The 13,272-nt window shown below is 35.3% G+C and overlaps 1 protein-coding gene across 1 annotated transcript in view; it reads right to left on the reverse strand.

The window, feature by feature from the left end:
- Positions 1-13,272, reverse strand: part of LOC139362333 (protein GVQW1-like) — a 183,310-nt gene that overhangs the window by 47,315 nt on the left and 122,723 nt on the right. The gene's annotated exons all lie outside the window — the stretch shown is intronic.

Consider the following 13,272-nt stretch of genomic DNA (forward strand, 5'->3'; position numbering starts at 1 on the left):
TCTTAAGTAAAATATTTCCAAGGCATTTTCTTGTGGAATTTAAAGTGGGCTTCAACTCACCATAAGCTGAGTGTACAACCATTCAACAAGGTACAGGGGCAGATACAGCTGTGCTATGTTAAGGTAATATACTTAGCTGAGGGATTATTTGTGGTCCCATTACTTTTTAATCCATTCACAAATAAGAGAAGGCCCAGTCTAGCTCCAGGATAGAATTTTTAAAACATTGTGTGGAGAGGAAGAAAAAAATAGAGCCTGTTTTGTTTCTGCCTTTCAAAATTGATATTGGAAACACACAATGGGACAATTATGTTAAAGATAAAGTTTTCAAATCTCAGAAGGCTAGATGCTGAGGAAATCAAAGCATAAAATTAATGTCAAAAGAACATATTTGGAAGAATTTACAAAATATAAGAGCAAGTTTTTACTATTCCAGTGATGAAAAAAAAAATCCTCTGAACAGAAAGTGAAGCATCAGTGAGGAAAACAGTCATGTTTTCCTCATGTGTGAGGGGGTGCTGTGGGCTCTGAGAAGAGGTTAGAGTGGGCAGCAGATCCCTTTCCAGGTTTAAGGTCCAAAAGTCGAGGACCCCTCGTGATCCCTGGAGATGGCAGCCCTGCAAGACTCCACCCACTAGTGTGCAAGCTTCAGCATAAAGATGGCTGCATGCATGACAGTGCTAGAGAGTTTCTCATAATCCCAGTGGGGTATAATAGAGCAAGTAAATATTCACAAACCCCCCAAACAGAGTGGAATTTAGATAAGAAAGAGTTGGTGAGCTTGGAGAGGCCTCATAGTACAGACAACAGGTCTGTAGAAACAAACACAACATCACCAAAGATGAAACAGGGAACTGAAGTCCACCACATCATCATGGTGAGTCAACAGTGACTGTGGACTAGAGGAGACATTTCAGCAGATGCAAGCATGGAGCAGTGCCACACAAGGCCCACAGCGCTCTATTTTGATGCTATGTTATCCTCCACAATTTATATATAACCTGGGACAAGGGGAAGAGTGAAAGTCTTGAACTACTCAAGATAAAGGAAGTGTAAAGAGTTCTATGGAAAGGATTTTAAAATATGAAGAAAGTTCAGTCATAGAGAATATATTTCTCCTGAAACTGAAGTTTTGGCACACATGTGTTTGTGTCCCAAAATTTCACACCACTTTATATATGAAAGGCTAACTTTAGTAAGATTAATTGCTGTCTAACTAGATACAGGAAGCAGTTCCTTAAGTTTCAAAATTATAGGGATACAGGAAAAGGCTGACATCTGAGGAAGAAAATTGTGCTATTTCTTTTATATAAAGTCTTGTGGTTACTTAACATATTTGCTCATCTAACCCACAGTTTAGCAATCTATGGCCCCTGGACCAAATCTGGCCCACAAGTTGCCTATTTCATTATAATTAACCAGCTAAGAATTAGTTGAGTATGTTTAAAGGATTAAAAACAAACCAAAAGAAGAATTATATTCTGTGATATTTGAAAATTATATGAAATTCAAAATTTCAATGCCCCCAAATAAAGTTTTATTGGAACATGGCCAAATCTATGTGTTTATATAAAGTAACAGTTTGCTATAATAGCAAAGTTAAGTAGTTGCGACAGACTGTATGATCCACACAATCCCAAATACTTGCTACCTATCCATTTATAGAATTAATTTGAAAACCCATGGACTAGTAGCAAACTTCCTGGTTGAACAGCATCAGAGGACCCGAAATGCACCAAACAACTCTTAAAATACATTTCTTAGAACTCCCTAGTGGTTGCATATTAAATTAATTAAACCCATGCTTCCTTGAGTGAGTTACTGTGTGGAAAGGCTTTAGGTGAAGAATCTAAGTGAAACATAGTGGTCTTCTCATTTGTGATTTTGCATAACCTGAAATTAGACCTCTAGGTGCTGCTAGTATTTACTTCTATGGGTTCAATACTAATATTTTATTTTTTATTAAAGTAAAATATTTATTCTATTTTATTCAATGTGTTTACCAAAGTTAAAAAGTCATACCACTTTATAAGTAAAACCAGTACATTGTAATTATGCCTTGTTTGCCACTGAAATAAAGACCCACATTATTTTTTAAATGCCAGTATTTCTCCATGATCAGTAGTAGATAAATGCTTTCAATTTTTTGTTTCCAATAAAATAATAGAAGTAATAATTAGCATTTATTGCATTCCTTCCATATGTTAAGCATTTTAAATGCATATTTTCACTTAATTCTTATCACCACAGGCTACTGCCATACCCACTATATAAATGAGAAAATTTGAGCTCAGGGAGAAAAGGGAACTCACTCATGATTGTCAGTCATAAGTGGTAGATCCCACACCCAAATATTAGTCGTCTCTGCTTTCTCCACTGAAGCATATCATTTTTCTTTATAATTTCCAGTGTATTTCTAATTTCTTCACGTATCATTCACTGTCTCCTATTCAGTCTTCTTTTTGACCAAAACTTCACATTTACAAGCTGGTTAAGGAGAGCCAATTGGCGACCAGCAAATTTAATTCTCCGAGCGAAGACCCTGGGTAGGACCTGAGCTCACAGCCTTGCTGCTTTCACACCATGTTTGTAAGAACTGCTTCCTTGGGCAGCAGCAGCAGTTTGTGTTGCCCGTTGATTCCTGTGATGACAGTTTGGAATATGGCAAATAAGTACTTACTGTGCTTTGTTTTGTGACAGCTACACAAAATTTTCTTGACCTTTGCTCGCAGAGATGGTGCCACCATCATTCTTTCAAAAAGGATAATTTGACTGAAAAAAATTAATGAATGTGCATGTCTTTTGACTTTAAAGATGAATTCTGGCTTCTCTTTGCTGAACATTTTGGTTTTTATAAACCCATTTCTTTGATCCCCAGTCACCATATTCCAGGCATGACAGGCGTCAATGTTCTTTTTAAAAATTCACTACTTCAAAATGAAGACAACACAATAATTATTACCTAATTTTCAAAGTTAGCCAACTTATTAGCCCATCTGGAAAAAAAAAAAAAAACTCAACTGATAATTATTTTCTTCCTCACTCATACCTCCAAAAATTGAATTTGCCAGTCTCTGTTGGTGCATTTGAGACCTTTCTCTCTGCCAAACTGAGATTTTAAAAATGTGTTAATAACTATTTCCATATTTGAGGCTTTATAACATCTCACATATTATTGACGCTTAAAACTAAATATTTCTTGGCATCCTCTGAATACTTTTATGATCATCCCAAACATGTTTAAATAAACAATTGGATTCAGTTCAGAAAAAAGTTGAACAATGAGTAAATTTTGTGTGCACAGCAGGTACAAAATGAAGAGGATATCATTTCCATCCTGCAGGAGCTTTGCTAGTCAGAGTGGTAGTAAGGTAAAGATGAAAAATGATGCAATGCTTACTCTCAAGTATGCTGGCTATTACTTGAATTTTGTCCCCTCCAAAACACACAGTGAGGTCCTAACCCCTCGGTACCTGTGAATGTGGCCTTATTTGAAAAACAGGATCTTTGCAGATGTAATCACATTAAGATGAAGGCATTGTAGTGGGTCCTAATCCAATATAACTAGTACACTTTTAAAAGGGTGAAGTTTGGACACAGACACATAAGGGGAATGCCATGTGAAGTCAGAGACATACAGAGAGAACACTAAGTAAAGACAGAGATTGGAGTCATACTGTCACAAGTCAAGGAACACCTGGGCACTTCCAAAAGCTGAAAGAGGCAAGAAGGGATTTTCCCCTGGGGACTTCAGAGGGAAAGTGGCCCATCCAGTCCCTTGACTTTGGACTTCTTGCTTCCAGAACTGTGAGAGAATGCATTTCTTTTTTATTTTTCACTTTTATTTTAGGCTCTGGAGTACATGGGCAGGTTTGTTATATGGGTAGACTTGTGCCATGGGGGCTTATTGTACAGATTATTTTATCACCCAGGTACTAAGCCTAGTACCCAGTTGTTTTTTTCTGTTCCTCACCCTCCTCTCACTCTTCGCTCTCAAATAGGTCCCCATGTCTGTTGTTCCTTTCTGTGCTCATATGTTCTCATCATTTAGCTCCCACTTATAAGTGATGACATGCAGTATTTGGTTTTCTGTTCCTGCATTACTTTGCTAAGGATGTTGGCCTCCAGCTCATCCATATTCCTGCAAACAATATGATCTCATTCTTTTTTTATGGCTATGTAGCATTCCACAGTGTATATATACCACCTTTTCTTTATCCAGTTTACCACTGATGGGCATTTAGCTTGATTCCATGTTTTTACTATCGTGAACAGTGCTGTAATGAGCAAACACGTACATGTGTTTTTATGGTAGAACAACTTATATTCCTTTGGGTATATATCCAGTAATGGGATTGCTGGGTCAAATGGTATTACTGTTTTTAGCTCTTTGAGGAATTGCCACACTGCCTTCCACAATGATTGAACTAATGTACACTCCCACCAACAGTGTATAAGCATTCCCTTTTCTCTACAACCTCGCCAGCATCTGTTATTTTTTGACTTTTTAATAATAGCCATTCTGACTGGTGTGAGATGATATCTCATGGGGCTTTTGACTTCAATTAAGAGAACAAGTTTCTGTAGTTTCAACATGCCCAGTTTATGATACTTTATTACAGCAGCCCTAAGGACCAATATTGTGGAATATACAAGTCTTCAGACATAAATGACTATGGTAAAAAGTGAGTGTTCAAGATTCTAAAGGTGGTATAAAAAATGTGAGGAAGGCTCAGAATTGAGAATCAGAAAAAGGTTTCTGGGGCAGAGACACAAGATCTAGACATACAGGAATGATAAAATTCCTGATCTAGACATCTGGAAATAGGGTGCAGGGCATTCTAGATAGAGGGAAGAGGATGTGCATTTGCTTAGATGGTTGATAGCAAAGAGGGGAAGCATAGTGTGGTAATGGAAAAGGAGAACTGAACAGGTAAGCAAGAAGGAATGTGGGACTAGATGACAGGTGTAGAGTTTCAATGTTAGGCTGAGGATTTTGGTCTTAGGGAAATAATCATTGAAGGCTTTGAAGAGATTAGTGGCAACACCAATACTCTGTTTTAATAAAAATATGTAATGACTTTTATATAGATAGGTTGAACAAGGGAGAGATTTGGAGGCAAGAACACCAGTTAATAAGCTACCACCATAGTCCAGAATACAGGCAATGAGAAAATTGACTAGGGTAGTCAATAATTCAACAATAATTGAAAGGGAATGAAGTGTGAATGAGAATAGCACAGAGATATCATAGCTATCACTGAACAACTAATTGGACTTGGGAGATGAAATATAGACAGATAGGTGTTACATCTGTTATCCCTTTCCATAATAATCCGATGTAACACAAATTACAAAACTTTGGTGACATACAACAATAAGAATTTATTTTTGCTCATGTGTCTATGGGTTGGCTGGATAAGTCAGCTCCCTGAGTTGGGCTGTGGAAACGAGGTGCTCACTCAGGAATCTGCTTATCTTGGAGGGGCTCTAGACTATGTATGGAGCCCTATCTGGGACAGCAGGACTGACTCCGCTCTTTCTAGTCTCTCATCCTCCAGCAGGCTGATGCAGACATATCCTAGTAGTGAGGGCAAAAAAGCAGGAGTGTGAGCAGAAAGGCACAGAGTGCTTCTAATTATATGTAGCATATTTGGTCTCATTAGTCAAAGCAAATTATGGGATGAAGCTCTGGGTCAGAGTGGGAAGGGACTACAAAGTGAAGGAGTCAAGGATGATTTCAAAATTTTGTGTCTTCCTTCAAAACTCAGTTCAAGAATCACTTCTGTAAAATCATGCCCACAGCTCATCTGGGGTCTCACTGTTTCTTTTGCATGTTTGCAATATATAAATGATCATATATTACACTTGTCCATTTGTGTGTCACAGAGCAGAGACCATACTGCTCTGCAGTCCAAAGGTCTAGGTTCAAATGCCAGCTCTACCCCTTACTAGGTATATGATTAGTTCTTCTTGTGTCTCTATCTGTAGAAGGGACATAAAAGCACTGCCAACCACATGGGTCATTGTGTGCATAACACAAAGTAATGTGTGAAAAGCCTAAGGAATATGGATGATTATTATGATTATATGTTTTTATTTTCATTGATACATACTTTGTGCAGTGCCTAACACATAAAAGTCATTTTTTAAAATACTTGAAGAAATGAATAGAGGAATAGGCAGATGAAATGTATGGGATGAAGCAGGTGATACTGAACATGAAACACAGCAGAGGGATATTTGATTGGATGGGCACTAAACAGGCAGAAGGAGATGGAATTAAGAGAATCAGAGAAAAGGCTGGCCTTGAGTGAGGAAGAACATTTTTGCCTGAGCTAGCATGTTTATTTTGAAAACCTCTTTGAATATCCAGCATTTTAATTAATCGCAGTTATATTTTTGGTTTTTGATTTTTTTTCACTGTTTTAATATGGTTTATGGTATAGAGTGTACATCAACTGGTACTTTCTCTGGGTCAGTTACGATCAAGGAAACCCAATCTATCCCACCAGATAACATGTTGTTTTAATTTCTAAATGTAATGAGCTGCAGGAGATATTTATCAAGTTCACTTAATGCTTCTTAATAAACATGCCTAATTTAAAATGTAAAGAAAATAATTTCTTTTTCCAAGATATTAAAATATTTCAGCCTTCTAAATCTGTACAGCAGATTTCACAAAACACAATGCAATAATTGCTTTGCTTGATTTGTTGAAACAGCCATTTTCTTGACTTGACCATTGGGGCATAAGTATATTTATTCCCCATATAATGAGGCCACAATGCTTATAACTAGGTGAGAAGTTAATTAAGAGCAATACTCCTGATAATGGTCTGCTAGGAGCAATAAAATAAAATAAATATTTTAAATAAAATATTTTAAAAATAAAATAAAAACACAGCACATAACAGTTGAGGTACATGTATTAAAACACAGTATCTAAGAGGAAAAAAACCTACTACCTATTATCCAGGAAAGGAGCACTAAGTGAATGGGAAGCCATGTTGAACTTTCACCAGCTTCCTATTTTAGAAAAGGATTCCTATTAGAGTCAAATGTGTGATATTTGACAATCACGGAATAAAAGAAGTTACAGTTGGATAGGAACGTAAAGTGTCCCATCATTTCTCTGATAGTGTTAGGGCAGCCAGGCAATTTTTCCCAAGGACATGAAGAGAAAAAGCCAAGTAGGATTGTGCTAGTTGACTGTTGTAGGGTCAGCACCCCAACACTACCTTGTGCTCAGTAAGTATTCAGAAAAAAGTAAATAATTGACAAAAACCTATGTGTTAAAATCAAATATTAATATTAAAATGTATTTCTATTGAAAAATTGAAGAGTTATAAAGAATATGTAATATGCCATCTTTTAATCAAGAAGAGATATTATTTCTCTAACTCAATATTTATCTCAATGATGCTTTAGGAAATAAGCTAAAATAGGAAAAGTGCAAAAGTGAATTTAAGGAGAATTAGTTTGCCTCCAACGAAAGATCATTTTAAGTTCACAAACAGTGGAGATGAAGAATTTTATATTACATAGTGAAAAGAAATCAACAAGCCCTTAGCCTTGAAAATTGAAACTAAGAATTATGAAAATGAGTTGATTTAGATCATATCTCTACAATCATGTTATAATAGAAATTTTGCAATAGTTTTTAGAACAAATCAGAAATGAATCATTGATTTGTGGAAGGAATATTTTTCTAAGAAAATTGTGTTATAGCACATTATTCCCTTCAAATTTGAACTTCATATCACAGATGCCAACAAGCTCATTTTTGTTTCCTAGACTCATCTCTTCATCTTATCATTCTTAAATCGTTGTCTATTTTTTATAGGATGTATCAGTCATTTAATTTTATTTTACTATTTTTTGTGGGTACATAGTAGGTATATATACTTATGGGTTACATAAGATATTTTGATACAGGCATACAATGCATACTAATCACATCAGGGTAAATGGGTATCCATCACGTCAAGCATTTATCTCTTCTTTGTGTTACAAACAATCCAATTATACTATTTTAGTTACTTTTAAATGTACAATAAATTATTATTGACTGCAGTCATCTTGTGCTATTAAATACTAGATGTTATTCATTCTACTTAACTATATTTTTGTAACCATTAACCATCCACATCACACCTCCCCAACTACCCTTCTACTCTCTATCTCTATGAATTCAATTGTTTTAATTATTAGATCCAACAAAAAAGTGAGAACATACAAAGTTTGTCTTTCTGTGCTGGGCTTATTTCACTTAACTTAATGACCTCCAGTTGCATCATGTTGTTGCAAATGACAGGATCTCATTCTTTTTTTATGGCTGAATAGTCCTTGATTTTGTATATGTACCATATTTTCTTTATCCATTTGTCTGTTGATGGACATATAAGTTGCTTTCAAATCTTGCCTATTGTGAATAGTGCTGAAATAAACATGGGAGTGCACATACCTGTTTGATATACTGATTTTCCTTCTTTTGGTTATATACCTAGCATTGGGATTGCTGGATCATATGGTAATTCTATTTTCAGTTTTTAGTGGAACCTCCAAACTGTTCTCCACGTGGTTATATTAATCTACATTCCCACCAACAGTGTACAAGGGGTCCCTTTTCTCCACATCCTTGCCAGCATTTGTTACTAACTGTCTTTGGATAAAAGTCATATTAACTCAGGTGTGATGATACCTCATTGTAGTTTTGATTTGCATTTCTCATCTAATGATCAATGATGATGAGAACCTTTTCATATATGTTTGCCACTTGTATGTCTTCTTTTGAGAAATATCTGTTCAGATCTTTTGTCCATTTTTAAATCAAATTATTAGATTTTTTTTCTGTAGAGATGTATATATTCTAGTTATGAACCCTTTGTCAAATGGATAGTTTGCAAATATTTTCTCCCATTCTGTAGGTTGTCTTTTCACTTTGTTGATTGCTTCCTTTGCTGTGCAGAAGCTTTTTAACTTGATGTAATCTCATCAGTGTTGTATAATTTTCATTGTAGAAATATTTCACTTCTTTGGTTAATTCCTAGCTATATTACTTAATTTGTAGATATTGCAAATGAGATTGCTCTCTTGATTTGATTGTCATATTGTTCACTATTGACATATAGAAATGCTACTGATTTTTGTGTGTTAATTTTGTATCTTGCAACTTTACTGAATTTATCAGTTCTAACAGTTTTTTGGTGGAGTCTTTATGTTGTTTCAAATAAATATAAAATCATATCATATGCAAACAAGGATGATTTGTCTTTCTTTCCAATTTGTATACTTTTTACTTCTTTCTCTAATTGCTGTAGCTAGGACTTCCACTACCATGTTAAATAACAGTGGTGAAAGTGGCCATCCTTGTCATGTTCTACATCTTAAAGGAAAGGCTTTCACTTGGTCCCCATTTAATATGATACTAGTTGTGGGTCTGTCATATATAGTTTTTATTATATTGGGGAATATCCTTTCTATATCTATTTTTAGGGTTTTTAACATGAAGGGATGTTAAATTTTATCAAATGCTTGTGTAGCATTAATTGAAATGATCATATGGTTTTGCCCTTCATTCTGTTATGATGTATCATATTGATTGATTTGTGTATGTTGAAACACTCTTGCATCTCTAGAATAAAAGAATGATCTTCTTAATGTTCTGTTAAATTCAGTTTGCTAGTATTTGTTAAGGATTGTTGTATCCATATACATCAGGGATGTTGGACTGTAGTTTCTCTTTGTTTATGTGTCTTTGTCTGGTTTTAGTGTCAGTGTAATACTAGCCTGATAGAATAACATTGTAAGTACTCACTCCTCTTCTATTTTTTTATTTGAATAGTTTTGAGTAAAGTTAGAATTAGTTCTTCTATAGATATTTGGTAAAATTCAGCAGTGAAGCCATCAGGTCCTGGACTTTTCTTTGCTGAGAGACATTTTATTATGGTTTTGCTCTCATTACTCGCTATTGATAGGTTCAGGTTTTGGACTTCTTCATGGTTCAGTCATGGTAGGTTATATGTGTCTAGGAATTTGTCTATTTTTTTCTGGGTTTTCCCATTTATTGGCATATAGTTGCTCATAGTATCCTTTAATGATCCTTCAAATTTCTGCCATAAAGATTATAATGTCTATCTTTTCATCTTGGATTTTATTTACTTGGGTCTTCTCTTTTCTTAGTTACTCTGGCTAAAGGTTTGTTCATTTTATCTTTTTTAAAAAAACAGCTTTTCATTTCATTCACCTGTTATATTGTTTACTTTGTTTCCATTTAATTTATTTCTGCTCTGCTCTCTATGATTTCTTTTCTTCTGCTTATTTTGGGTTTGGTTTGTTCTTGCTTTTCTAGTTCATTAAGTTGAATCCTTGGGTTTTTTATCTGAAGGTTTTCCACTTTTTGCTTGTAGGTTTTTATAGCTACTAACTTTCCTTTTAGGACTGCTTTCCCTGTATCCCATTGGTTTGGGTATGTTATGTTTCCGTTATCATTTGTTTCAAGGAATTTTTTGCTTTCCTTCTTAATTGTTTTATTGGCCCACTGGTCATGCAGGAACATATTGTTTAATTTCCATGTGTTTGTACAGTTTCAAAAAATCCTTTTGTTATTGATTTCCAGTTTTATTCCATTGAGGTCAGAGAGTATACTTGATATAATATCAAGGTTTTTGAATTTTTTAGGTTATTTAGTGGCCTAAAATATGGCATATTCTTGAAAGTGATCCACGTGCTGAGAAGAAGAAGGTGTATTCTGTAGCCACTGGATGAAATGTTCAGTAAATATCTATTAGGTCAATTTTGTGTATAGTGCAGAATAAGTCCAATTTTTTATTAATTTTCTGTCTGGATGATTTGTCTAATGTTGATAGTGTGGTGCTAAAATCTCTTGCTATTTGTATATTGGTATCTATTTCTTTCTTTAGCTGTAATAATATTTCATTTATATGTCTGGATGTCTATACATTTACCATTGTTATATCCTCTTGCTGAGCTGACCCCTTTATTATTGTATGATGATCTTCTTTGTCTCTTCTGACAGTTTTTGTCATGAAATCTTTTTTTGTCTGATATAAGTATAGGAACTCCTCTGTTCTTTCTTTGGTTTCCATTTGCACAGAATATCTTTCTCCATCCCTTTATTTTTAGTCTATGTGTGTCTTTATTGGTGAAGTGTTTTTCCTGTAGGTGACAGATCATTGGGTCTTTTATTTTTCTCTCCATTCAGCCACACTGTGTTTTGACTGTGAGTTTAGTCCATTAATGAGGGCTTACTCCTAGCATTTCATTATTTGTTTTGTGGTTGTTTTGTGACCTTCTCTTTCTTCTTTCCTTCCTTCCTATCTTCGTTTTAGTGATGGTGATTTTGTCTGATGGTGTATTTTGATTTCTTGTTATTTTGGGGCATCAATTGTATATTTTATTGATTTGCGGTTACCATGAGGCTTGCCAATGATATTTTATTTTTTTATTTTTTATTTTTTTGAGCACAGTCCTGCTCTGTCACTCCACCCAGGCTGGAATGCAGTGTCATGATCTCGGCTCACTGCAACCTCTGCCTCCCAGATTCAAGCAGTTATCCTGCCTCAGTCTCCTGGGTAGCTGCGATTACAGGCATGTGCCACCACTCCCAGCTAATTTTTGTATTTTTAGTAGAGATGGGGTTTCACTATGTTGGCCAGGCTGGTCTTGAACTCCTAACCTCAAGTGATTCGCCTGCCTCAGCCTCCCAAAGTGCTGGAATTACAGGTGTGAGCCACTGTGCCCAGTGCAAATGATATTCTATAACCAATTATTTTAAACTGATGACAGTTTAACACTGATTGCATGAGTAACAAACAAGCAAAGAGAAAACTATTAAAAACTACACTTTGTCTTCATTCTACTATTTTTAAACTTTTTGTTGTTTTTAGTTATAGTAATAAGACATATGTCTTGAAAAGTTGTTGTAGTTATTATTTTTTGACCTTTAGTCTTTCTACTCAACATATGAGTAGCTTGCAAGCCACAATTACAGTGTTACAATATTCTGTGTATTTACTATTACCAGTGAGTTTTGGACATTCAGATGATATCTTATTGCTTATTAACATCCTTTTCCTTCAGACTGAGGTACTTACTCCCTTCAGCATTTCTTGTAGGACAAGTCCGGTGTTGATGAAATCCCTCAGCTTTCATTTGTCTGGGAAGGTATTTCTCCTTCATATTTGAAGGATATTTTTACTGGATATACTATTCTAGGATAAAAGGTTTTTTCCTTCAGCACTTTTTGTCATGCAACTCTCTCTTGGCCTGTACGGTTTCTACTGAGAAATCTGCTGCTAGATGTATTGGGGCTCCATTGTGTGTTATTTATTTCTTTTCTCTTGCTGTTTTTAGGATCCTTTCTTTATCCTTCAGCTTTGGGAGTTTGATTATTAAATGTCTTGAGGTAGTCTGATTGGGTTAGATCTGCTTGGTGTTCTATAATTTTCTGGTACTTAAATATTGATATCTGTCTCTAGGTTTGGGAAGTCCTCTGTTATAATCCTTTTCAGTGAACTTTCTACCCCTTTCTGTGTCTCTACCTCTTCTTTAAGGCCAACAACTTAGATTTTCCTTTTTGAGGCTATCTTCTAGATGGCACTGCCATCTAGGCATGCTTCATTCTTTTTTATTCTTTTATCTTTTGCTTCCTCTGACTGTATTTTCAAATAGGTATCTTTAAGATTACTAATTCTTTATTCTGCTTGATCAGTTCTGCTGGTATGAGATTCTGATGCATTCTTCAATATGTCAATTACATTTTTCAACTCCAGAATTCCTGCTTGATTCTTTTCACTAAATTCAATCTCTTTGTTAAATGGATCTGATAGAATCCTGAGTTCTTTCTCTGTGTTAACTTGAATTTTGTTGAGTTTCCTCAAAAGAGATATTTGAATTCTCTCTCTGAAAGGTCACATATCTCTGTCTCTCCACAATTTGTCATTGGTGCCTTATTTAGTTGGTTTGGATAGGTCACGTTTTCCTGGATGAACTGATGCTTGTGTAAGTTCATGTCTGTGTATTGTTGAGTTAGGTATTTATTGTAGTCTCTGAAGTCTGGGCTTGTTTGTACCCATCCTTCTTAGGAAGGCTTTCCAGGAATTCAGAGACTTGGGTGTTGTGATCTAAGTTTCTGGTCACTGCAGCTGTATCTGCATTAGGGGCACACCAAGCCCAGTAATGCTGTGGTTCTTATTGACTCATAGAGGTACCAACTTGGTGGTCTCGGATAAGAGCTGGAAGAATTCT

This window comes from Macaca nemestrina, chromosome 3, assembly GCF_043159975.1.
Source record: "Macaca nemestrina isolate mMacNem1 chromosome 3, mMacNem.hap1, whole genome shotgun sequence".
Taxonomy (NCBI): domain Eukaryota; kingdom Metazoa; phylum Chordata; class Mammalia; order Primates; family Cercopithecidae; genus Macaca; species Macaca nemestrina.